We start from the raw sequence: 24,951 nt of genomic DNA, 5'->3' as shown, positions 1-24,951 counted from the left end.
GTCAGCAGGAAGGGGGGGAGAAAGAGACCGAAGCTCTCCGGTGTTCGCTTCAGCCTACTCAGCTCATGGAGACACGAGGTAGAGAGGTCTCTACATCCCGGAGGTGAAGAGCAGGGAACCTTAGCCCAGCTGGGAGCAGGTTTTTCCACTGCTCTTTGTCTTATTGAATGAGCTGGCCCTTCTGCAGACACCATGGTATAGTTTCAAACTATATAGAATTATCTGTCATTGGAAGACTTAATTTAGGAACTCTGTATTCCTATGCTGACAGTTGTTCACTTAACACTTATTGGGTATCTGCAAAAAAAAAGTATGAGACACCAGACTGTTGCTGGCAATAACAAGGCAAAAATAGCATCAGGGGCCATTATACTCTGCAGTTCCCGTGTCTTTGATCACCACCTCCCTGAATGTGACAATACCCTTAGACCTTCTCTTTGAGCTCTGGGCCTGCATCCTTAAGGTGTTTGCATGGTATAATATGGCTACTGGAAGCATCACTTTCATATTCTAGAAAGTGGAAGGTGGGAGAGAAAAGAGGTGCAGTTCTGAACAGAGCCAGCTCCCTTTAAGCCACCTGTCTTTGCTTATTTTCTCAAAGCACATGTGCTTGTTTTACATGGGCCAGAACTTAGTCATGTTGACTCGTCTGGCTGCAAGGGAGACTGCGATAGGTAGTCTTTTAGTTAGGTGCCTTGCAAGCTTCCCTGAGATAGATTTTGGGTTGCGTTAGGAACCAGGGGAGAGTGGATATTGGATAGATAGCAACAAGCAGCCTTAGCTACATTGCTCAACAAATGTTCTTTGAATGAGTGAGTGACAGAAGCATGATGGGATCAGGGCTTTTGGTACAGATACTATACACTTTTCATAGCCTATAGTTTTTGACTGTTAAAATCATATTGATCTTTCAGATATCTAGAAAGTAAAATATTTCAACTTGCTTTGCCCTCTGAGTCATAGTGTTAGTTTCTCTTAGGCATGGTCTGCGGGGCTGGAACTGTAGGCTAATGAGAGGAGACGGGTTTTGTACATGACACCTACACATGGGCACCTCTGGTATTTTACGTTCATTCTTAAGTATCAGTAGTTTAATTTATTTAAGTGGTTTTTACTGAATTGCTGTTATTTGGTTTATAGAAATAGATATTTAATTTATATCATTTAATACTTACAGATGTTTTTCCAGAGATTTATTTTTTTCATCTCTGTCCTGGCAGTGATTTTTCTTATGTAAATACCAAAATTAATAGAACATAATTTCCTAAGCATTATAGTGTGCTGGTGCCAACCTCATGCCACTGTAGTGCCCTTGAAATAAAATTTTTAAAAAATTGTAGAAGGGGTCTGAGTGCTTGGAAGCTTCCTCAAAATTGAAGATGATAACTGTTTCCAAAATGATTAGCAATCAGTGCCATGACCACTTAACTGATATTGTGAAAGGATATTTATGGTTTTCTTTGATCTTCCGGTTTCAGAACACAAAATTAAAAAAAGAAAACTCTTTCCTCATTGTCAGAGAGACTATTTTGGTCAGTATGGCTCTGTGAACTTGTACTTTCTGAAGAGAAGTGTATTGTGGGTCCCTTCAGAAGAGGTTTTTGTTGACTTCTTTGGGACGACTTGCGTGCACTCTGCACCCCATCAAAAATATGCTCTATTGCTTTAATCTATTGTGCTGAGCAATCGGAAATTGGTTTTCCCAAACTATCTAAATATAAAGAATGGCCTGCTTTCATTAGTTATGTGGAGAAGTAAATTCCAGGGTCCCTCAGCTGCAGGAGGGCTCTTTCTTCACAGCTGCATCTCTTCCTTTGTGGGGGATGCCAGTTGCTAAGAGAAGGCTTTGTCTGTTGCGTATAAAATGAACTTTGTTTGGACCTCCCTCAAGCAACTTCAAGTGCATGAGAGTCCAGCTGGACATTCCTCACCAGATGATCATTTAAATGCAGGTCAAATTTAGAACCCAACTTATAGTAGTTTAAAAATAGACACTGCCTTGAGAAAGCTGACCTCTGGCACATCTTGGGCTTGGGAATCTCATGGGCTATTTCTTATAATTCACCCAGCCCTGTTTTAGACTCTGAAAGGCAGCACTCATTTAGGTGAGATGAACCGGTGTCCTCGTAACTTGGGACCCCAGTCTCCATGCTACACATCCCTTCCTTCAGTCCATACTCATCACTGCCAGGGAATTCATGGAAGACGAGAGACTATGCTTCATACAAGGGGATCTGATTTCTGTACATTAATTTTATTGGATATTTTCCAGCTTGACTAGGAAAGGCTACAGAACATAGAAAGAAAATCTGACAGGTTAATTTTAAGATAATAAGACCATCATATGATATAATCTTCAGTTTTTTTTTAGATGAGTAAGAAATATTCCTCAGGGGCCGGGTAATGTTGGTAACCCTAATGATAAGAAAGATAAGACTACTGGCTGCTCTTATCTGGGGCGCAAAGTTAATCAATTGATCTAACTTAACATTTATAATATGCAAGTGATTAATCATTTATCAAAATATGGAATACTTCTTTCATGTCTTAGTTATCACACCCAAGTCTAAGGTTTACAGAGAATGTGTTCAATAGCAAAGTTAACAGGGTAAGGTTAGGTTGGGAGAAGTTTATTACTAACTTTTTAATTACCAGAGAAGCAAGCATTGAGCTTGCATGGATATGTGTGCCTAAAATCTTGGTCAAAATTGAAACAAAATGGGTAAGTGTAAAGTTTTAAATACTTGAGTCATTTAGACTTCATTGAAAAAGTAACCCTTGTTAAGGGCAGTTTTTCCTTAATGATTAAAAGGTAAAATAAACATTTCTTTTTATGCAGTAAAATCTATCTTCATTTCTGGTCACCTCTCTTCTTATAGTCTTAATGGTTTTCACTTTCACTAATACATTTGTATAACAGTTTCTTTGAGGCTTATACCTTTGAAAAGTTAGTGTTTAACATTAAGTCTTTTTGGTACATTTAGCAACACAGAATTATATAGTATTTTGTGAACCTCTTGTGTTTGTAATGTTATTTTTTTACATCAAAACAATTTTCTTTTAAGAAGAGAGAATGTGGATTTTTGCTTCCTTTTTGTTTATGAGAGGTTGGAGTGTATTGTATATACTGTGTGTGTGTGTAGCCTGTGTTATAATAATTGATATGTTTTCGACAGAGGGTTAGTGTGAACATTTTTGCATTGCACAAGTAATGTTTGGACATCTCCAAAACTACTATCCCATCCATACTAGCTAGGATAGAAATGTCATATAGCAACATTCTGTGACATATTTGTGGAAGCACTTATATATTTTTTCTTGGTTGTATACCTGTTCGGACCGAAGCAAAACACTCTCAATAGTCATTTTTCATCATAAAAGCTGAAACTATAAAAAGTAGAATTTTCCTCAAAAAGGCAACTGTAGGTATTGAGTAGCTACCCAATAATGATGAGTATACACTATAGAGAACATTTTCAAAGTTAATGATTTAATAGGAATGAAGATGCCTGTTCCCAATACTGGGAAGCTTGTTTAACTTAGTAACAATAATATTTAGAATATCTTAATTTTTTTATGATGCTCCCTAGGTTGCTGGATGCTTAAGTAATTAATACCCTTTTTGATCCTAAGAGTCATCCTTTCAAATGGACAGGACATCACATTTAAAACCAAAAAGAAAACAAATCCACATAGTAGATACATTTCTAACCGATTGGAAAGGAACTATCAATAAACTAAATGTGGCTCTTGGAAACTCTGAACTGTCTCTGGGCATAGTTCTCTGAAGTCCAAATTATCATGTTCCATTGGTCCGCAATCATCAGTCATTGTTTCCTTGAATCCCTTCTATCCGTGAGGCATCACTGTAGGCTCTGGGGACATTGTATTTCCCCAAACTGACACCGGACTTGTCTTTATGGAATTTTTTAGCTTAGTGGAAGAGACATGAACAAATAGTATGGTCACACAAGTAAATTGAACTATACATTTGATAAGTGCTCTGGAAACAGCATATCCATGCCTTTCCAATAGTATAAAGGAACAACCTGATGTTGTATTAAAAAGCAAGCAAACTGCAAGAGACAAGGGGTGGGGATTATGGGTTACATTTTCAGCAAGTGGTACATAAAAGCAAGTTATTTAGAAATATGAGGATATACCTGATACCCTCATTTAGTGCAGGGTGTGTGTGGGGTGAAGATGGGAGAGGAGGAGAGAGATAGCAGAAAGCACTTCTAATGAAGATGAGTGGGAATGATCCAGATTTTGACTTGGGAGGTAAGGAAATATTTCAGCCCCCCTCCCCCCCACAGAAAAGCTGAATGTGTTTGACAAGGTTAAAGGTTAGTGTGGCTGGAGTATAGTCACTGGTGTGATGGTGCTGGATTGTCATGCAGGGGCTTTTAGATTATGTCAAGGATTTTTAACTTCATGCCCAGTGTAAAGGAGAAGCCATGGAAGGGCTTTAGGTGAGCGCGCCTGTGTTTTACAAAGGCCATTCAGTTGGTGTGTTGAGAAAATGCATTAGAAGGTAGCATGAGTAGATGCAGGGAGATCAACCGTACAATCTTTTACTTATGTTACTCTGCGGCATAAAGTGGTTGACTACTTTTTTTTTTTTCCTTTCCCAAACTGCAGCTGGAATTTTTTGTTTTTGCATTTTGGATGAGCTTTAGTGCAGTCTCTTTGAGGTCCTGCAGTTTGGTCTTAGTCCCCATGATATGCCCCTGACTTTGAACAGAACTTGACACAGAGAAGGTGCTCAATAAATATTTCTAAGCTGGCTGACTGATGGCCTGAGAAAAATGCGCTTCTGTTTGCTGCTCATCCAAGCCTGTCAGCACCCGGTGGTCTGACTGTATTTAAACCTGTGTAACGGTGACTGGCCAAGGCAGCCAGGTCGGCCGGCACAGGCTCTTGTCCTTGACAACAAGGCCTTTGTTTGGATGCTTTGGGAAATATTGGTGACTAGCAAGGCTGAAGTGCAAGGACGTGGTACACTGGCGCTATGTTTTGTGCTGGCAGCCTGATGGTACAGAAAGGACTTGGGAGAAGAACAAGTGTGGATTGCTTGACATTTCAAGGGGAGATGAGGCTCTCCAGAGTATAGGAACATGGTGTTAGTTTTATTAGTTCGAAAATTATAAATTTCAGTGTAGTCATGTTTTTCCACCAGTATAAAGGATCAGCTGGATGTTTTATTAAAAGAAAAAAAGCAGCAGTAGCAGCAAGAGGAGGGGCTTGAGGCTACATTTTCAGTGTGTAATTAAGGGTTCCTTTTATTTAGGAGAAAACCTTGAAACAACTTGACAGATAAAGCTCCTTAGTAGTGTGGACATCAGCTGAGGCAGATAGCAGTTTTGCTTGCGAATACAGATTGTGTTAATATAAACCGAGTATAAACGATTTCTGTTCTCTAGTTCTGACTCGTAGGCTGTGCGACAGGACCAGTCTTGTGCATTCTTTCTTTAATGGTCTGAGAGTTCACATATGAAAGCAGCCTTCAGAGGGAAGCATCTGGGGAACCAACTCAGGCTTTGCCCTCGAGGCCAGGAATTGTGGGTAAGCTGAGGTGTGCTTTCCCTCTGCCTTCAGTCACTGGGCTTCACCAAGGTGGTTACTTGCTCCGTAGGTGGGTCTAGAAGCAGCTTTAATTGTACTTGCAAAGGTTGAGATAAATTTCTCTACTTTTTCTCTGAGAGAAGTAAATGGCATTTTCATACATTTATCTTCCTTTTTGTTGCACTGGAAAGCAGGGTACAGGACCCCTTTCACTTCTGTACTGTGTTCTCCAATTTCCAACTCAGTTCCCATCAGAGGTGCACGTCTATGATGCCTGTCCCTCTATCCTCCCTGCAAAAATACTTACTGAACAACTACTTGGGTAGGTGCCAAGTATGGTTTAATAACTGTGTTTGTGTGCAATATAGAGTTATGTTTTTTGAGTATGCGACTAGGGACTAGTGAAGTAATTAAATTGATGGACCCTGGTGACTGAGGAGACCTTCACTATGTCTCTCTAAGGACACAGTATTGACAAATAAAAAGGAGTATTTCATCGTAAGTATCACTGTGAAAGTAGCCCTCATCAGAATATATAACCTGAGTTCATATTGAAAACTCAAATTATTGCTTCCTCTCTCTTAAACAGTGGAACAGAAGTTATGCATGTTGTGTCAGGGTGAAGCCGATATTATAAAGCGTAAAATAATTTTATTCAAATGGATTAAGATAACATTAAACTATATCTACACTTGGAAAGCATGTCAGATATTTTAAGATGAATAGGTTTTAATTCAAATGTTTTCTTCTGTTAGTCTTTGAATTCATATGTTCAGTTTCTCGTTTGTGTTTGTTTATTTCGTCAAAGAACTTTTGTTTCCCTGATCACTGATAATGTTGACAAGCCATGCTAAGGGAAATTGGTGGTTTAATATTTACCATACAAAAAGCACATTGGCGGTTCTTGTTTTTCAACATGATTTGTCTAGTTGGGTAGTACGTGCGTGAGGTTATGGAAAAACCTAGATAGTGAGGCTTCGAAAGCTGTCAGTTTTAAGTCTTCCTTTTTAAATTGGACACCTTTATGTTTGTTTGTTTTTTGCGTTATTGCACTAGCTGGAACCTCCAGTAGAATACTGAGTAGAATTAGTGGGAGTGGACATCTTTCTCTTCTTCCTGATGTTGGAGGAAAGTCTTGTATGGTTAAGTATGATGTTACCTGTAGGTTTTGCACAGATACCCTTTATCAGGTTGAGGATGCTCCCTCTGTTCCTAGTTTGCTGAGGGTTTTAAAAAAATCACAAGTAGGTGTTGAATTTTGTCTGTATATGTTGATATAATGATTTTTGTCATTTACTATATATTAACATTGTATTAAATGAATTAGCTTTCAGATGTTACATTATGTTAATCTGTTTTCAGGAGTTAAATCAGACTTGAATTCCTAGGATGAATCCTATTTGGTAATAGTACCTAATTTTTTTTATGTATTGCTGAATTTGGTTTACTAATTGAGAATTTTTTGTGTATATATTCATGAGGAATATTGATCCATATGTTCTCTTTTTTGTGTGTGATGTCTGGCTTTGGTATCAGGATAGCATTGAATTTGTAGAACGAGTTGGGAAATGTTCTCTCTATTTTCTGGAAAAGTTTGTGAAGAATTGACATTATTATTTAAACATACTACAGACTGCAGCAGTGACACCCTCTGGGCCTGGGATTTCCTTTGTGAGAAGATTTGAAATTACTAGTTGAATTTCTTGCTATAAGCCTTTTCAGATTTTCTGTTTCTTCTTGAACCAGTCTTGCTAATTTATGTCTTTATGAATTTGTCCACTTCATCTAAATTGTCTAACTTGGAGGAATACAGCTTTTCCTAATATTTCCTTACCTCTTTCTCTATGGTCAGTAGTGATGCTGCCTCTTACATTCCTGATTTTGGTAACTGGTGTCTTTTTCTGTTTTTTCTTGGTCAGTCTGAACAAAGGTTCATCAACTTTATTGACCATTTTAAAGAAACAACTTTGGTTTCAGTTTTTTCTCTATTGTTTTCCTATTTTCAGTTTCATTGATTCCCCCCCCCCCAAACTTAATGTTCTTCCTTTTGCTTACTTTGGGTTTATTTTACTCTACCTAGTTTCTTAAAGTGGAAATGAATTGAGATCTCTTTTACTTTCTAACTTAGGCTTAAACTTAATGCTATAAAATTCTCTTTAACAACTGCTTTAGTGCATCCTATACATTTTAACTTTTTTTTTTCAGTCCTTTGTATATTTTTCAAGTCTGCCACATTTTCATAGCATTTTATTTATATCCATGATAGTGAGTTAAAGTAGAAGAACCCTCTTAAATGACCACATAGCTTTCAACTATCATGCATGTATACAGTAACCCCAAAACTCCTCAAGCAGTCCCTGTAGTCACTTCTCCCACCCATGTCCCACGGCAACTACTGTTCTATACTCCATTCCTGTAGTCTGTCTTTTTGAGAATGTTAACTTAATAAATTAGAGTGTCACGCAGAGCTGTGCGGTATTTAACCTTGTGAGACTAGCTTCCTTCACTTAGCATGCCTTCGAGGTTGGTCAGTTGTTGCCTATATCAGTCGTTCATTCCTTTTCACTGCTGACTGTTCCATTGTGTGGGTGTACCTGTTTGTTTATATATTTGCCTGTTGCAGGAACTCTGGTTGTTTCTTGCTGGGGTGATTACAAGCAGACCTGCTATAAACATATGTGTTCAGGTTTTTCTGTTAACCTAAGTTTTCATTTCTCTTGGGTAGATACCCAGGTGTGTGGTTTCTAGGTCATAGGGTAAGTGCATGTTAAACTTTATAAGAAGCTGCCAAACCGTTTTCAAGAGCAGTACATCATTCTGCATTCCCACCAGCAATGCTTGAGAGTTCCCTTTGCTTCCTATACCAAATGGTATTTCCAGTATTTTTTATTCTAGCCATTCTAATAGGTGTGTAGCAGTACCTCATCATGGCTTTAATTTGTACAGTTTCTTTCTAATGGCAAATGATTTTAGACATCTTAATGTATTTGCCACCCTTAGATCCTCTTTGAAGTGTCCTCTTTTAGCTTTAAATTTTCTGTGTTAACCATTTCTGAGAAAAAATATTTTAAGCACACTGAATATAATCTCGATAACAGAGGTCATTGTTATCAGCTATAATTATTATATGGGTTTGGAATTGCCAGGAAGCTTTCAAGGGCTGTCGAGTGGTATATGGCTTCTCGTGTCTTTCAGGCTTTACTCTGCTGCTGCTGTGCGGCAGGCCCTGGCAGCAGCTCTGCTCCCCATGACCATGCCGGATGACTGCTTTTATGAAATGATCGTGATGCCTGTTAGAATTGCGTTTGCAAAGAATAGTGAAGTGCTCTCGGTAAATGCTGTGGGAGCTCTTCTCTGCGTAAAGTACATAAACTCTCAACATCTGTTTTACTGCTTCTCAAATGGGGGCCATGGAATTGCTGTGAGGGTCTGAATGTGAATCTACGTGCACCAAGCATTGTTTATGGGCTGAATAAACAATGTAACTTGCAATATATGTTCTACTATTTTTCAGAAGTAATCTGACTGCTGTTGAGCAACCCTGGATTTATTATAATAGTTTTTTCTTCCCCCAGTGTAATTTTTCTACCAGCTTTGTTGCTTTTTTTTTTTTTTTTGCCATTGTGGGGTGAGCAGAGGTTTTTCAGATGGAGTTTTCCTAATCAGTTAGATGTTGCTGTTCATGAGCAGCCAGGACAGGGTGAAGTGTGAAGTACGGTTTTTAGTTTGTGCTATTTAACCACAGGTAGATGGTTAAACAAATGTTCTTTACAGACATGTAGGGTGGCATATTTTTGTTGAAAGTTTTTTATGAAAGTTTAGGATACTTGTAAGTTCTTCTAACTGAGGGCCGATATGAATTATTAATACCAACCTAAACTAACTAAGCTAAACTGATCAAGAAAAAGTTTATTCCTCAAATCATTGTTGCCTAAGTGAAATGTTTAAATCATGGGTTGCAAAGTTGATTCTTTTCTGGTATTCATCATGTCATTTGATGAATTCACTATAAGTAAAACTTGATTAGAAGCTCAGTGGTTTGACACAAAGATTATAAAAATAGAAAAGGAAACTGTTCCCACATATGTAATTAATATGAGCGCAGTGTCTACTGTGTATTCTTGATCATATTTACTTAAGTCTCTAAAGTATTTTGTTGCTTTGCTGCCTTATATTGCCAGGCAAGTTCTTCTTTAGAATCTATGTAAATATATTATAATATGATAATTTGTTATGCAGATATCATATCTTAAATGATCAGTCTAACAGCTCTATTTTCCTCAGTTATTTTTGGTTCTCATTTCAGGATGTGAAGTAGGATAGTAATTCCTTTTATGTAAGTGGAAGTATAAGAGAAAGGTTGTTAATGTTCTAAATGACCAGCACCCTAATTTTAGCTGTGAGGTATTCAGAGATGTAATTTATTTTGGGGGGCCCCCTTTTAAAAAATATTTACTTAGATTCCCAGATTTCTTCATGATAGTCAAGCAGAACTTATCTTTAATAACTATTGTTCAAAAGTGTTCAAATGAAAGTAGAAATTTAAAATGCCCCTGACTGGGGTGGAGGTCATTCATATGGGGTTTGCCCCATTAGGGATCCAGTTCCTAATTATATCATTTCACACTAAAATGGCCCTGAGATGTTTTCGTTGAACAATTATCTACACTTACTTTGTTAGAGGTTAAAATCTTTGTATAAACTTATTTAAAGTGACAGTTTAAACATGGCAGTATATTAATTGAAAGTAATCTAAATGTTCCTCGTTTTACATTTGGGGAGTCATATTTGAATTCTGTTGAGATTAATAAGAAAGAAAGAAATTGATAAGTTGAACTACATTAGAATACTTTCTCTTCATCAAAGAACATTGGTAAGGAGCGAAAAGGCAACTTACTCAGTGGGAGAAGATATTTTATATTATCTCTGTAGATCTCTATGTAACAGGAGTCATCCAGAACATATAAAGAACTACAAACCCATATAAGCTGCACTCTCCATTCCCTCTTACCCTTCAGCTGGCTAAAGACAGTAAGTCTTGAATGGGTAGTTAACAAAAGAAGATACTCAGCTGGCCAATAAGTCTTTTAAAAGGTTTTCAAAATCATTTCTTATAAGAGAAATGCAAATTAAAATTGTAATGATATAACTATATTCTCATCAGAATGAAAAAGACTGATAATTCCAAGTATAGAGTGGCTGGAACTCATTCACTCTGCCAGTGGGAGTAGCAGTGGGTCCTTTGATACAGCCGTTCCACTCCTAGGTGTATACAAACTCAACAGAAACATACGCATATGTGCCCTAAAGAACATGCCCAAAAGTATTCGTAGCAGCATTGTTTGTACTAATGCCAAACTAGGAAAAGGTAAAATGTTCTTTTAATAGTAAATGGAGAAACGTATTGTAGTATGTTCATATGATGGAACTAATGCTTCCTGTTACAGCATAGATGAGGTTCACAGGATTGAGTGAAAGAAGGCAGCATACTCCGACCTCATTTAAATAAATTGCTTTTGTTGTGCTGTAGAATGGCCAGTTCAGAAACAGGCAGAACCAATCTTTGGTCCTAGAAGTCATAATGGTTGCTGGCTTTGGAAGTTACTGAGGACCTGTGAGGGTGGCTTCTGAGGTATTAGGAATGCCCTCCCTCTCTCCCTCCCTCCCTCCCTTTTTTCTTTTTAAGATTTTCTTAATTGATTTTTAGAGGGAGAGGGAGAGAGAAACATCAATGTGAGAGCTAAACATCAATCAGCTGCCTCCTGCACACCACCTACTGGGATCGAGTCTGAAACCCAGGTATGTGCCCTGACGGGGATTGAACCAGCAACCTTATGGTGCACAGGACGACGCCCAACCAACTGAGCCACAACTTGATTGAGTAGTAGTTACATGGGTGGGTTCACTTTGTGCAAATTCTGAAAGGCGTACACTTAGGATTTTAATACTTATATTTTAACTTTTATAAAAGTTTATTTTTAAAAAACCCATTGAACCTACCTTTTTATTTTTTTTTAAACCTTCTTCATGTTACATCCTGAAATGGGAACAAGTGATTTAAATTCTTTGCCATAATTGTTCTTATAAACCTTTTTTACCTTCAAGGGCTGATGCTTTTATTTGGCTATTTTTTGGGGTCCCTGGACTCAGTTCCACTGTGGGGGTGGGGTTCCCCACACTAACAAGCAATTCTCTGGCCACCGACTTGGGTGTCCTACATTTCAACTCAATTCTGATGCCTATCTACCTGTAGATACCATCAGACTCCACAGGTTAAGGGTGTAGTCCTATAAAATCGCCTCCCCTGGCCCCAGCCCCTCACACACCTCAGACGCCAGCCACAAGTCCAGGTGGTTGTCTGTACTTCTGACCAACTGGCTATAAATCAAATGTTCCCACAACCCCCTCCTTGGGATTGATTAATTTGCTACAATGGTTCACAGAACTCAGGAAACCCCTTGACTCACTAGGTTACTGATTTATGAGAGGATTAAAGGATATGAATCAACAGCCAGATGAAGAGATACATAGGGCTGGGTATGTAGGAAGGGCTCAGGGCTTCCATGTCCCCTCCCGGGAGGCCACTCTCTCCAAGTTTCCAAGTGTTCACCAGCTCTCCGATCCCTGTCCTTTCGGACTTCTGTGGACACTTTCTTGCTAGACATGATGGATTAAATCATTGGCCATTCTCCTGCCCTTGCCTCCTCCCCGGAGGTTGGGGGAAGGTGAGACTGAAAGTTCAAATGGTTGGCTCCTCAATGTTAAAGTCACCTCTGTCACCTCTTTAACACTGAGTGAGAGACACCTTGAAGCTCTCATCACTTAAGCAATTACAAGAGTTTAGGGAGCTGTGAGCCAGGAAGCTGACTGAACAAAGACCATCTACATATTTGGTCACCTGAATGACTAAATATATAATTCTTATGTATCACAATATTGTACTACTTTAAGGATCTTTGAAGTCTGGGTATTTTAAAGGGCCAGAAACAACATTTCTTGGCTATTAGGTTAGAAATAAACTACAGTGGGTTTATGAAATATGAAGCCTGTCTGTGTTTTAAAAAAATGTTACAGAGAACTTTCCCTGGCCAGGTGGTTCAGTTGGTTGGAGCATTGTCCCATACCCCAAAAGGTTGCAGGTTCGATTCCCAGTCAGGGCGCATACCTAGGTTTCGGGTTTGATCCCTAGTCAGGGTGTGTGTAGGAAACAACAGATTGATGTTTCTCTCTCTCTCAGAAAAAAAAAAAAAAAAAATCAATAAAAACATATCCTAAGGTGAGGATTCAAAAAAAAAATGTTGCAGAGAACTAAAATAAGGTGCTAGTAAGTCTTATTACTAGTGATCCTGTTAGTCCAGAGAGAATATGTTTTATTTGCAATAATGTAAATCTACTTATGGTGTAATATACTTCTTAGCTAATATAATTTTATCACCTTTGTGTTTTTATAAAGCTCTAGCACTTAACATATTCTGCCATATATTAAGGTTTTTTATATTCCTTTTCCCTGGAGGCTATAATTTTCTTGAGGGCAGGAACTGTTTATTTCTCCTAACATAGTGTGTTGTTTATATTAAATAATCAGAAAATGTTTTTAAAAAGAATGAAAATCAATTAGCAAGTAAAAAAAAAAAAGAAAATGTTGATTGTCTTCACATTTTATAGAAGACAGTGATAAAATCCTGGAAGTTGGAATTTTACTGTGTATTTTCGTTTATATAGGACACAATTAGTTGCAGTGGCTTGGGTGATGATCATGTAACATCTATCCTGGGTGATGGTATTGAAATTTTGTAGCCATTATACCTGTGACCCCCATTGAAAAAAATGTGCTTACTGTATGTCAGTGTGATGAACTTGACCTAAGTTTAGCCTCAAACGGTGTAGATAATATTATTTAAAAAAATCGGAACATCTGAACTTATGTTTGATAGCATAGCTCATTTTATTCAAAGAACAATGCTCGTGAAAGTGCTTTGTAAATTGCAAAGCTGTATAACTAGAAGGTTGTGAAGAAATTTTCTGGCATGATACCTGTTTTGGCTTTGATGCTGAACCCATGTTTAAATTCACAATCACTTCAAATGTTTTATGGGTAAATCACTGGCCAGACATAGTTGATTATGCTGAAGAAACATTTTAAGATGCTAACTTCATCGACTTGATTATCTCATACATTTCCAATAGTATACGTGGGGGCATAATGAATTTACTGGCTGGCAAGTTTGGTTTCCTCAGTTGTAAAACATTTAAAAATGAGTAGTGCATTGCAATTTGGAATGGCTAATTGTTGTGATTATGGTACTTTCCAAAGGTGTTCGATATTATAAATGTTCTGTTAAGTATTTGTCTTTAAATTTTTATCTTTCCAGACAACCCATTTGTGGAGATTAAAACACCAATGAAGTTGCCAGTAAAAATCATTAATACGCATATATATATATATATATATATATATATATATATATACACACACACACACACTTAATGATCTTGGTTAACTATTTTGGAATAATTTTAGCTTTACCAAAAACTTTCAAAGATATGAATATGCATTCTAAATTGTCGTAGGTGATAGTTCCTTAAGTAGTATTTCTATTAAAGTTTAATATTTTTAATAAAAATGCCCTTGATTCTGATTTTTGTTCAATGGAAACATATTTTGTTTTAAAGTATATTATGTTTAAATGAAAGTATGCTGGTTTAGTTGTTCTTTTTCCTTAAATGTCCATTTCTTGCACTGTAAGATGGCTATCAACTATACAGAGAGCTGTGAAACATAAATGTGTATATGAGTGATTTGTGTTCTACATTTATGAGCATGAATAAACTCTGTTGAATCAGGACTGTGGGGATCATATAATTATAGAGTCAGAAATCTGCCTGGCGAAATGCTCACAATTTTATATTTTTATAAAATAAAATAGTTTAAAATAGCATGTGCCAAGTTTCTACCCCCCCTTCTCATGTTTTCTGTTGTAGTTGTATAGTGACACGAGAGAGAAGTTCTTAAGGACAGAGGGATACCACATTTTATTGAATTTAAGATGCTTTCAATTCTAAGACATTTCATTACTTTACGTACCATTAAGAGAAAAGACCACAGCCTTTCAAAGTATGATACGATGCTAAGATGCCACCGATAATAAGACATATCCTGATTTCAGCGATGCTGAAATAAAGAAAAATGTGAATTTTAGACCCATGCAAAACATTCATCATGCTCACACAATTACTTTATTTGGGGTTTAACTTAGGAGCTCTAGCTTCTTTAGAAGGCAGTGTGAGAATCATTTATGTGAGTTGCATTGCTTGTTTTTATTCTCAGTACTGTTGGAGACAGGTTCCAATCAGTGTCTCTTATTTTAAAAAGACATAAAATTTTTCATTAAAGTATCTGTCATTCCTATAGGTAAATGTGAGTGCTTCTCAGGGACAGAGTAAAAAGCCACCTCCCACTCTATGCATCCTGAGACTTTGTGCCATGTGGCCTCCAAGAGACATTTCATTGTTTCCAAATTTTCAGTTTTTCTCTTTACTGACTGATTATTCACTCTCCTAGGCTGTAGCTGAAAAAATCTTTTCTCAGCCCTGATTCTTCCCCAAGCTACTGTTACATTTCTTTTTTCCCCTCAGATTACCACTCGTTTCTTCTTTCCCAACATTGCTCGAGTCCCAGATACTTCCTCACTTCAGTTACTTATTAATCAATTCTTTGCATAAGATTTATGCCTCTGCCATTTTGCTGAAACTGCTCTCTGACGTCCCCAGTAGCTTTCTAATTTTAGTTCATTTGTTAAGCCTCTTATTGCTCTTACACTTGGGTCTCCCAGCTCTCAAGCCTCTTTTCCTAGCACTGCAGTTTTTGTCTCTGTGCCAATTTTATAATCCCACGATGCCAGATTTTCTTCCTATTTCATCTGCAATGTTATTAAAAGAATATTGAAACATGAAAGAAATGCTCCATAAATCTATCATTCCAGTATATTAGTAATTATTTCCACTTTTTTAGTATTTCCATCCTTGGCTTGACCACATGCAAACACATCTCCCTCCCTCCCTCCCTCCCTCTCTCCCTCCCTCCCTTTTTCCTTCCCTTCTTTTACCTAGCTGTAATCTTGGTAGGCATATTATTTTATTTTTTTACCTTCACATGATAGCAGTTATTTTCCCATGGTTCATATGGTCTTTATTATTGCCACATTAAAGGACAATAAATTATAGATAATAGTATTGATACACTGTAATTTTCTATATAATATTTCTGTTGTTGGACAGTTGACTTGCTTCCAGATTCTTATCTTTTTAATTTGAAATAACATTGTAGCAGAGTATATTTTTATCCATATAACCTTTTGCTTCTGTTGCATTTTTTACATAAAATCCATTTCTGGGAGTGCCATTGATTACAAAGGTTTTGAACATTTTGCTAAACATTACCTACTTTAAAAGATGTGATCCCAATTTACAGGGCCACTGGTTGTTTTAATTCAGGCTTACTATCAAATGTACAAAAATTATTTTGCTAATGTAATAATTATAAGTGTACAAAATATTGCTTTGGCAATTTGATAGTTCTAAAATGATGACTACTTCATTTTTGCTCTAATATTTCTTGATTGTTAATGAGGGTGAGCATTTCCATTCTTTTTAATATTGAATCAATATTTCCTTATGAATTCATCCATGTTCTATATCCTATTTATCTATCTAATAATCTAGTACAAACGCTATAACAGGGAAACATGTAAGTTGTAGAATTTCTAAATTTTTTTTTAAACCAAATGTATAGAGGTAGTCCTGCTTGTTCACAGACTCTAGTGGCTTTTGCCACTGTGATGCTTTAAATTCTTGTAAATCTTCTCATGTTAAATGGACTTTTTCCCTCTCCTTGCTACATAGAAATCTGGAGGAAAACCTGGTAACCTTTTTCCTTTGTTAACTGGCCAGTTTTCTTATTATGGTAGTATAAGTGGTTCTCTTATATGCAACAATTTGAGGAAAATGGTTGTTGAATTGTGCTTGATAATTTTTTCTGCCTTTGATTTTTACTTGAAAATGCTTTTAACATGTAAGATAAAACTTAAGTAATTTAAATATCACATGATAATTCCAGTCAATGAAAAATGGCTTTCAAATTGTTGGTTTAATATTTATGTTGGCAGTAATGAAAGAGACATCTTCCTGAATTAACCTTAACCCCTATTATGGAGTACAGTTTCATGGGTAGTTTAGATGTGACTTTTTTGCTGTTTATTTAACAATGGACTCTTACCTCTAGTCTCACAACTGAATGGGTTTGGGCTGTAATCTGTGCACAATCAACTAATTTTGAAATCGTTCCCGACCCCTCTCACTCCTTGAACTTGCCTTTCACTTACTGTAATCTTTCTTTTACTGGCAAGATGGCTGTTTCCTAAAGACCATCCATAGTTACCATCTCTTCTGTACATTCTTTTTCATGAGCTGAACCTTCTTCCATTTTGGCCTATTTCAAGCTCACCTGAAACCACAACTTGCGCTCTGGCTTCTCTTACCAGCCATGTTTTTTAACTCCTTTCTGGACTTTGTTCGTTTACAGCAAATTCACAAGCTTAAGTGCCTGGCCAACAATGTAAATGAGTAAAAGCAGGCCTTAGGGTAAGAAAAAATTTTTTCCTACACTAAGAAAAACAACGGAGAGAGTGGAGTGATAAGTGGCCATTGACATAGGCTCAGGGTCAGGAAGACAGTACTGGGGACCTTAGAGAGTAGGAGACTGCCGGCCCCATACAGGCTGTTTGGCTGCATATGGGCCCAAAGTTACCAGATCTCCCAGTTTTTCAAGAGAAGCTGTAAATCAGGACTTGCATGCTAAATATCCTGAATTTTAAGGGGTGGTTTGAATTTTTGTGACACACTGCGTGGGCCAAAGAAAATATGCCTATGGACCAAGTTCAGTTTACAGGCTCCTAGTTTATAAGCGCGTCCCGTAAGGGCACTTTAAATTCTGTATGTTATCGCCAAGTGCTCTCATATCTCCCATCTTTCCTTTTGTTTCTTTGTCCGTCTACTGGGAGAACCATCCACCCAGTTAATTAAGCTGGGAATGTCCAAGTTGTCATTGACACCTTACTCCCTCATTACTTCTTAATTTTGGAGAGAGATCTGGGTTAAGGGAAAAGCTTTTCGTGGATTAAGGAAGATTTGAACATGTTTATGGGTGGAAGGGAAGAGGCCGAGGGAGAGGATAATGGACAGAGCTGTGTGTGTCCACGGGGGATGCGGCCCAGGATGTGGGATCCAGTTGCCACCTCCGTGACCCAGTGCTAATCGGCCCTTCATGCTTTTATTTCCCAGTAGTCTTGTTTTAACCCAAAATAATTATTGTCTGTATTTTTGTGGCAGTCACATTTCCTTGAATTTCTTGGGGAACTTTATTATACTTTAAAACGTGTTCTTTGTTTTCCCATATTATTTTTCTCAGGCATTGAATTTGATACTTCTTTCCATGTTGCTGATTTTCCTAGGATGGCTGTGTAGGGGAGGTAAAGCCTTTCCTCTGCCTTGCTAGGGTCTCTGGCTGGCCTGAGAAGTAAGTTGACAACGATTAACAGGAGAATACTCTACACTTCAAACAAACAAACAAACAAACAAACGAACGTACAAGGGATCTTTTGCAGGAAAATGAAGACATAAAAAAAACCCAGTTAGGCTTAAGTGTTTATATATTGGTTTGAACAAAGAGTCATTGTTGTGAAAAGGTAAAATCTATGGGACGTTGAAGGAAGATAACACGGTTATTTTTATTTTTATTTTTTTAGGGTTATTTTAAAAAGCTTCATTTGCACCACTTCTCAGCCTCAGCTCCCTCTCGCTGGTGATCAGTGTCCTTTCCCCCAGGTGCAGGGAGAGCATCCTGCACAGGGGAATTTTATCTTTTGTTTTCTGGAAGAAAAGGGAGGTCAGAGTGCCTTAATGCCCCTGTTGTTTTTTAAGTCCTTTAACTAAAAATACTACCCCAAATCCATGTGTTTGAGGGTGTTGTGTTCTAAACCCCTTCAGTTTTTTATCATAGATTTATCTGTAGCAAATGATGTAATCAAAAGGTTGGACTCTGTTGTAGAGATTCCGCTCGCGGGAGCGCCTGTGGCCTTTGATTCACAGGAGCCGTGCCAGGTGGGCAAGCCATATTGGGAGGGTGGGTTTTCTCGTACGATGTGTGGGCTCCTTGCCCTCTCAGAGCAGGTAAACTGTAAGTTGTACGTTATCTGAAACATTGTGCATTTTCCTAGTCCCGAGGATCACTCTGGTATTTCAGTCTAGGGGCCGATGTACCCATATCTTCTTATAGAGAGAGAAGGGACTGACGTGGGTGTCATGTTCTTTCATTACTGGGTTCATCATCCGCGGTCTGTTGCTTCTAGAATATGCTGGCACAGTTTCGAGTCTTTCATAGGTTCTGCCAGGAACATGGTTTTGGAGATCTAGCTTCTTATTTCTAAGGGGTTTCTGGCCTTTCAAATCTATTGAGCTTTGTCTTCAACCTATATGCTTTCCATTTCTTAGATTTTCTCACTCCTCTGGTCTGTTGATGTCACCTGTACTGGGATTTCCTGTACTTCTGTGAATTTATGTATATTTTTATATTTCTTATTAAATTTATTAAAATAGGAGGAAGGAAAAAAGGTAAATCTATGGGGTGTTAACGGATGTTAACAGTTTTGACCCAGAAATCTTTTCTTTTTATACAATTTTGCTTTTTCTGTTTCTGCTCATGCTGTTTCCATTTACTCCCCTCTCTGTATATACAGAACTCAAATATAATTTGCCATTTACTTTTAAATATATATATATATATAATGTCTTTATTGATTTCAGAGAGAGAAAGGGAAAGAGAGAGACAGAAACATCAATGATGAGAGAGTTGTCATTGATTGGCTGCCTCCTGCATGCCCCCTGCTGGGGATCGAGCCTCCAACCCGGGCATGTGCCCTGACCCAGAATCAAACCAGAATCTTCTGGATCTTAGGTCGATGCTCAACCACTGAGCCATGCCCAGCCGGGCACCACTTACTTTTGATACGCCTATGACATTGCTCATGAGGTTTCTTGGCTTGAAGTGGTTTTGCTTTGTTGGTCTGCCTGGGAAATACTATTAGGGAATCATAGAGCTCAGTAGCTCAAGTCAAGGCCTACATTTAAAATTGGGATCCACTGCTACTAGATAGCTGTGTCACCTTGTGGAATTCTGTCTGTAGCTCTTCTGTCCCTCCTGAGAATTATGGATAAGAGTAGCATCTGCCACATAATACTGTTGGAACAATCAGATGGGGTAGGCAAGGTAAGGCACCTGGGACATAGTCCTGAAACACTGTTAGCTTGAAAAGCTTAGATGAGTAAGTTCTTACCTGGACAGCTCTACTCAGGTTTGGCATTCTCTGCTTGATTTCCTTCCAGCCCTCCTCCCCTTTCCCAGACCCCAAGTTAGAACTAATGTTACCCTGCTCCTCCCTCAGCATTTTTAAAACTCTGATACTGTAGTGCACATCTCACAGTTTACTTTTGTTTTAGTTAGTTGGGTGTATCTCAGTCATTAGGTATGGTCTTTTGGTAAGCTCGTGATACCTTTGTTTCCTCAGATAAATTGAATTAAATTAAGGCATTTCTTTCCTTGTATGACTTGAAAAACCTTCGAAACTCACAGTGGGATTCCCATTTTGCCTATTGTATCAATCCAGGTTCTCTAGAGAAACAGAACCAGTAGAAATACATAAGTTGATGCTCAAGTCTTGAAGCAGAATTTCTTCTTTAGGAAACCTTAGTCTTTGAGATTAAGGCCTTCAACTGATTGGATGAGGCCCACCCACATTATTGAGGATAATCTCCTTTAAAAGTCAACTGATTGTAGCTGTTAATTACATCTACAAAATACCTTCACAGCAACACCTACATTAGTATTTGATTAACTGAGTACTATAGCCTAGCCAAGTTAACATATAAAACTAACCATCACACCTAGTGTGTAGGCTTAACCAATGTAGAAAGACACTATCTGATTGGTTAAATTTTATATCAATAAATTTGAGGCCATAGATACTGACATCATCAAACACCCAATTGAATATTCATGCATCAAGTTCTTAACAAAGTTGTTTTTAGTAACAGTAAAGCATGCACGGTGATAGTGAGGTCTGTGCGTATTTATCCAGCTTGTCTGAGAGAATGTTCTCCCCATTCTGAGTAAATATGACAGTTGTGATTTGAGCCTGTTTCCTTCGTGCTTATTTTTAGTGAAAAGATCTGTTGGCTGAATTTCAAAAATTTCGTAAAGAACCTGATTATTTAGAATTCAAGCCAAATGCACAGTTGTTACTGTAGAGGGGAAAGCAAACACTGCCTTCTGATTATTCAGTGTGCTCTGGAAAAAAAAGACGGAGAATTCATGTAGCAAAATTATGACTTAATAAATCCAATGACTGTTAGACTGATACATGTAGTACATACCCTTGAGAGTGAAAACTAATGGTTTCTCCTGACACATCTCTAGTGTATTCCGTTGTAGTTCATTCTTTCTGTTAACATGTATAATTGCTTCTTACATAAGTGAAGATTGTCACCTCTGCTTAAAATAGTAATCTGTTCTATGGACCATGGAACTGCTCTTTTTAAAGTAGTGCTGTTAGAAAGCAAACAAAATGAATTGGAGCTGAATCAGCTAGAACTGTCACTTGAAGTCTTTATGTAATTTACCACCTGTTGTAAAGATTTTGTACATGAGGTCGCGGTTCGATTCCCGGTCAGGGCACATGCCCGGGTTGTGGGTTCCATCTCTAGTAGGGAGCATGCAGGAGGCAGCCAATCAATGACTCTCCCATCATTGATGTTTCTATCTCTCTTTCCCTCTCCCTTCCTTTCTCTGAAATCAATAAAGTTATATTAAAAAAAAAAATTTTGTACATGCTCACACCCATATAAAATGTGGACCATAATATTCTAAATTATGAACACTATTCTATAACATTTAAAATCAAGAAAAATAGATGGTATCTTTGCTGCTAAATTTAAATACATAACTTGTGCTTTCCCCAGTTGTTAAAATTTGTCAACCTTATATGCTGAAGAACCTTTTGCTTTGTGGTGGTTAGTTGGCTCCTGAGTGTACTTTATTCTCACCTTGACCATGTCAGTTAGTTTAGCAAATGGTGACACTGCTGCTGAGCACTGTCAGAGGATCGACTGCGCACAATTCTGCTCATTTAAGTGTTTTGTTTTTAAACTGCTTGTACTGATTTGAGAAGTTGTTTAATTTTTTGGTAGAAAGTTTATATATATAATTTTTTGGTAGGAAATATAATATATATAATTTTATATCTATATAAAAATATATTCTCAAATGAATCCATAGTCAATTTGGTATGAGTCTGAGAGAAGCAATCACACCTGTTGTGGTTGCCAGCTAACAAAATAACAGATTTTTTTACGTCTTTTCTTTAAGTACTTTATTTCTTTTGAAAGCCACAGTGTGGATGATGCTTTTTCAAGTGTTGTACTTAGACTTTGGGGATTTAAGTACCCTTTTTCCAAAATAGCAAACAAGAACTGCAGTTTTGTTTTGTTTAACCTGGTGTTTGGCTCAGTATTATGCTCAGAGCTACGGGGAATTATGTTATTATCTCTTGGAGGACTTATTTTTCTGTGTTTTGGAAACATCCACAATACTGAGCACAAAACTGTGGGAAGCTGTTAATGACTATTAGGTGGTGTTCACCCAGCCTTCAGTGAGCTTGTCATCTAATATTTAAAAATTTAGTTTATAACTAATTTCTTTTTCTTTTTTAATCTTCACCCAAGGATATTTTTCCCATTGCTTTTCAGAGAGAGTGGAAGGGAGGGAGAGAGAGAGAGAAACATCGATGTGAGAGAGACATATCTATTGGTTACCTCCTGCAGGGCTGAGTTACATGCATTTGGCCAGAATCATACCTGAGACCCTTCAGTCTGAGGGCTGACACTGTAACCACTGAGCAAACCAGCTAGGGCTATAACTAATTTCTTTCTGAAAAAATATTTTGGAATATGGTCCCCTTGGATTTTTCCACACTTGCATTTAGTGTCAGAGTTCGCCGATTTTGCTGCAAACCACATTTGGCTTCCCTGTTCTCCTACACCTATCATCTGTGGAAATATATTAAAAACCCTGCTATCTCTGGTTCAAGTCCAACGCCATAGAGTTCATTCTGGCCTTTCCCTTTGTTTTGTCTCTAGCCTCAAAGTACATGGTCAGGATACTGGTTTCCAACGTGATTGGTTACTTCTGCACTCCCAAAAGTGTCGTGATGTTGTACGTTTGAAACACAGTCCATTTGTTACTGACTGTGTTTCATTTTGAGTTAACCCCATATACTAGTTGATTTTAATTATTTAATTTTTAAATTTTGTGCAACATTCCCATGACTATAAATGTCAAAACTACAGACGTATCTGGAGAATGGTCACTTCCCCTCTGTTCCTTGTGTTCTGTTCTCATTCCCCTAGTTCTTACCCCAGTGGCTCCATAGTGCCTCTGAGATAAAATTCAGACTTAGTGTAACTGACAGGCCCGTCTGTCATCTCAGCTTTAGCATGTCCTTGCACACCCTGTTCTGGCCGCCTTGGATGGCTTGTTACTCTTCAGGCTCGACTGGCTTATTCATGCCTTCGAGACTTTGGTCATTCTCTTTCCGCTCAGAACGATGTTCTAGTTCCTCTTACCTGGCTCGTTTTAATTATTCAAAACCTATTTTAACTCTTTCCTACTAAATGAAGACTTCCTTTCCTTACCCTCCTCTTCCCACCTGCATTTCACTCCTCTGACATTTAATAATTCTCTCCTCTTAATTTATAGCTCCGTAGCACTTGTAATATTGTGTAACTTTTATGGCATTTAACTTAAATTATTGCTGCATAGGCCTATCTTTGCATCTAGTTCATTTTCTCACACATATCAGTTAAGCTGTGAATGCAGTATAGTGAATGGATTTCAGTTCCTTTATTTTTCCTTTACTCCTTTGCTCTTCATTTCACTCATGATATAAGCTCATATAGAATGTGAATCCGTATAATGTGATGCCCTCGATTTTTTTGTTCCTAGAATTTTCATAATCTGTCCCTCTCCTAATATATTTGGGCACAACCCTGCTAACTGAATGGCTTCCTGTGATCCCTGGAAAGTTACAGTATTCAGTTACATTCTAGACGCGGTATAGAGGGACAAGATGGCATCAAGAGGGACAAGGTGGTTTAAAGTATGCAGACCTAGAAAGCCAAGACTGTTTTATCTGTCAGGGTTGCTTCCTCGCCGGAAAAGCTGAAACTTCCTGCCCACTTATCTGTTAGATTGGAAGAAATTGTGCTACTGGAGACAGATCCCTTCAACAGTCTTTTAAGAACCCCAGTCAGCTTTTAAAATGCCATTATTTTTGTCCAAAAGGCAAGTTCAGTGACCTTCCAAATTGTGTTTCTAAGCTGTTTTTGTTACCCTCTTTCTGTATAGATTATTCAGCAGATTATGTTAAAATGCAGGGGCTTATTTCCACCAGTCCCTGTGCCCACCATCTGTTACTTTCCTCGCTCTCTTTGGATCATGTTCTGCTCCTGACGCTCCTGTGTGTTCCATCTGATCATAGCTCCCTCCCCATAGTCCTACCTGGAACTCAGAACAGAAGTTTAGTTGCAGTGCAGACATCACATTAAGTAAAGGGCGGCTTCATGGCTGTGCTTTGTGAAGGCACAGGGCTTGTAGGTGCATCAGTGTTGATGTCCAGGGAGAGTGAACTACCGGAAAGCATCTACTTACAGAACTGACCTGCATTCTTTGTTTATGAAAAAACTTAAAGTATTTTACTTTTTTATTCAAGTGTAACCTGTATAAAGACAAGTGAGTCATTAGTGAACACTTGGATGAATTTTCCCATATTGAATATAATCATGGAACCACCATTCAGATCAGCGAATCCAGTGTCACTAGCCAGCCAAAATTCCCCCTTCTACCTCCTCCTGGACTTTACTATCCCCCCATAGTAGAAGGTAACTACTCTCCTGACTTAAATAGTTTTACCTATTTTTGAACTTTATAAAGTGGCATTATACAGTATATTTTCTCCTATGTCTGGCTTCTTTGTTTCAACATGTTTGTGAGATTCATTTGTGTTGTTACATTAGTTATAGTTCAATTATATTCGTTACTATATAGCAAACTATATAGCAATCAAACTACAGCCCCTGCTGGCTGCCTGTTTGAAAATAAGGTTTTGTTGGAACACAGCCACACTCATTTACATATTGTTGGGGGCTGTTTTCCCACTCCAAAGGCAGAGTTGAGTAGTTCAACTGGGCACAGAGACCTCATGGCCTGCAAAGCCAAAA

At 37.9% G+C, this 24,951-nt stretch overlaps 1 protein-coding gene across 10 annotated transcripts in view; it reads left to right on the top strand.

Moving 5' to 3' along the window:
• Positions 1–24,951, top strand: part of SIPA1L1 (signal induced proliferation associated 1 like 1) — a 379,703-nt gene that overhangs the window by 187,778 nt on the left and 166,974 nt on the right. The window contains exon 1 of one of the 10 annotated variants that reach the window (XM_087819422.1): positions 8,670–8,896. The exons of the other annotated variants lie outside the window; for them this stretch is intronic. The gene's annotated coding sequence lies outside the window, so the exon portion shown is untranslated. Of the gene's footprint in view, positions 1–8,669; positions 8,897–24,951 lie in introns of those variants that run through there. 10 annotated transcript variants of the gene reach the window in all.

The sequence above is a fragment of the Miniopterus natalensis genome, chromosome 1, assembly GCF_054644295.1.
Source record: "Miniopterus natalensis isolate mMinNat1 chromosome 1, mMinNat1.hap1, whole genome shotgun sequence".
Taxonomy (NCBI): domain Eukaryota; kingdom Metazoa; phylum Chordata; class Mammalia; order Chiroptera; family Miniopteridae; genus Miniopterus; species Miniopterus natalensis.
Note: the sequence above shows the minus strand (reverse complement) of the source record. Positions and strands in the feature narration are given on the sequence as shown.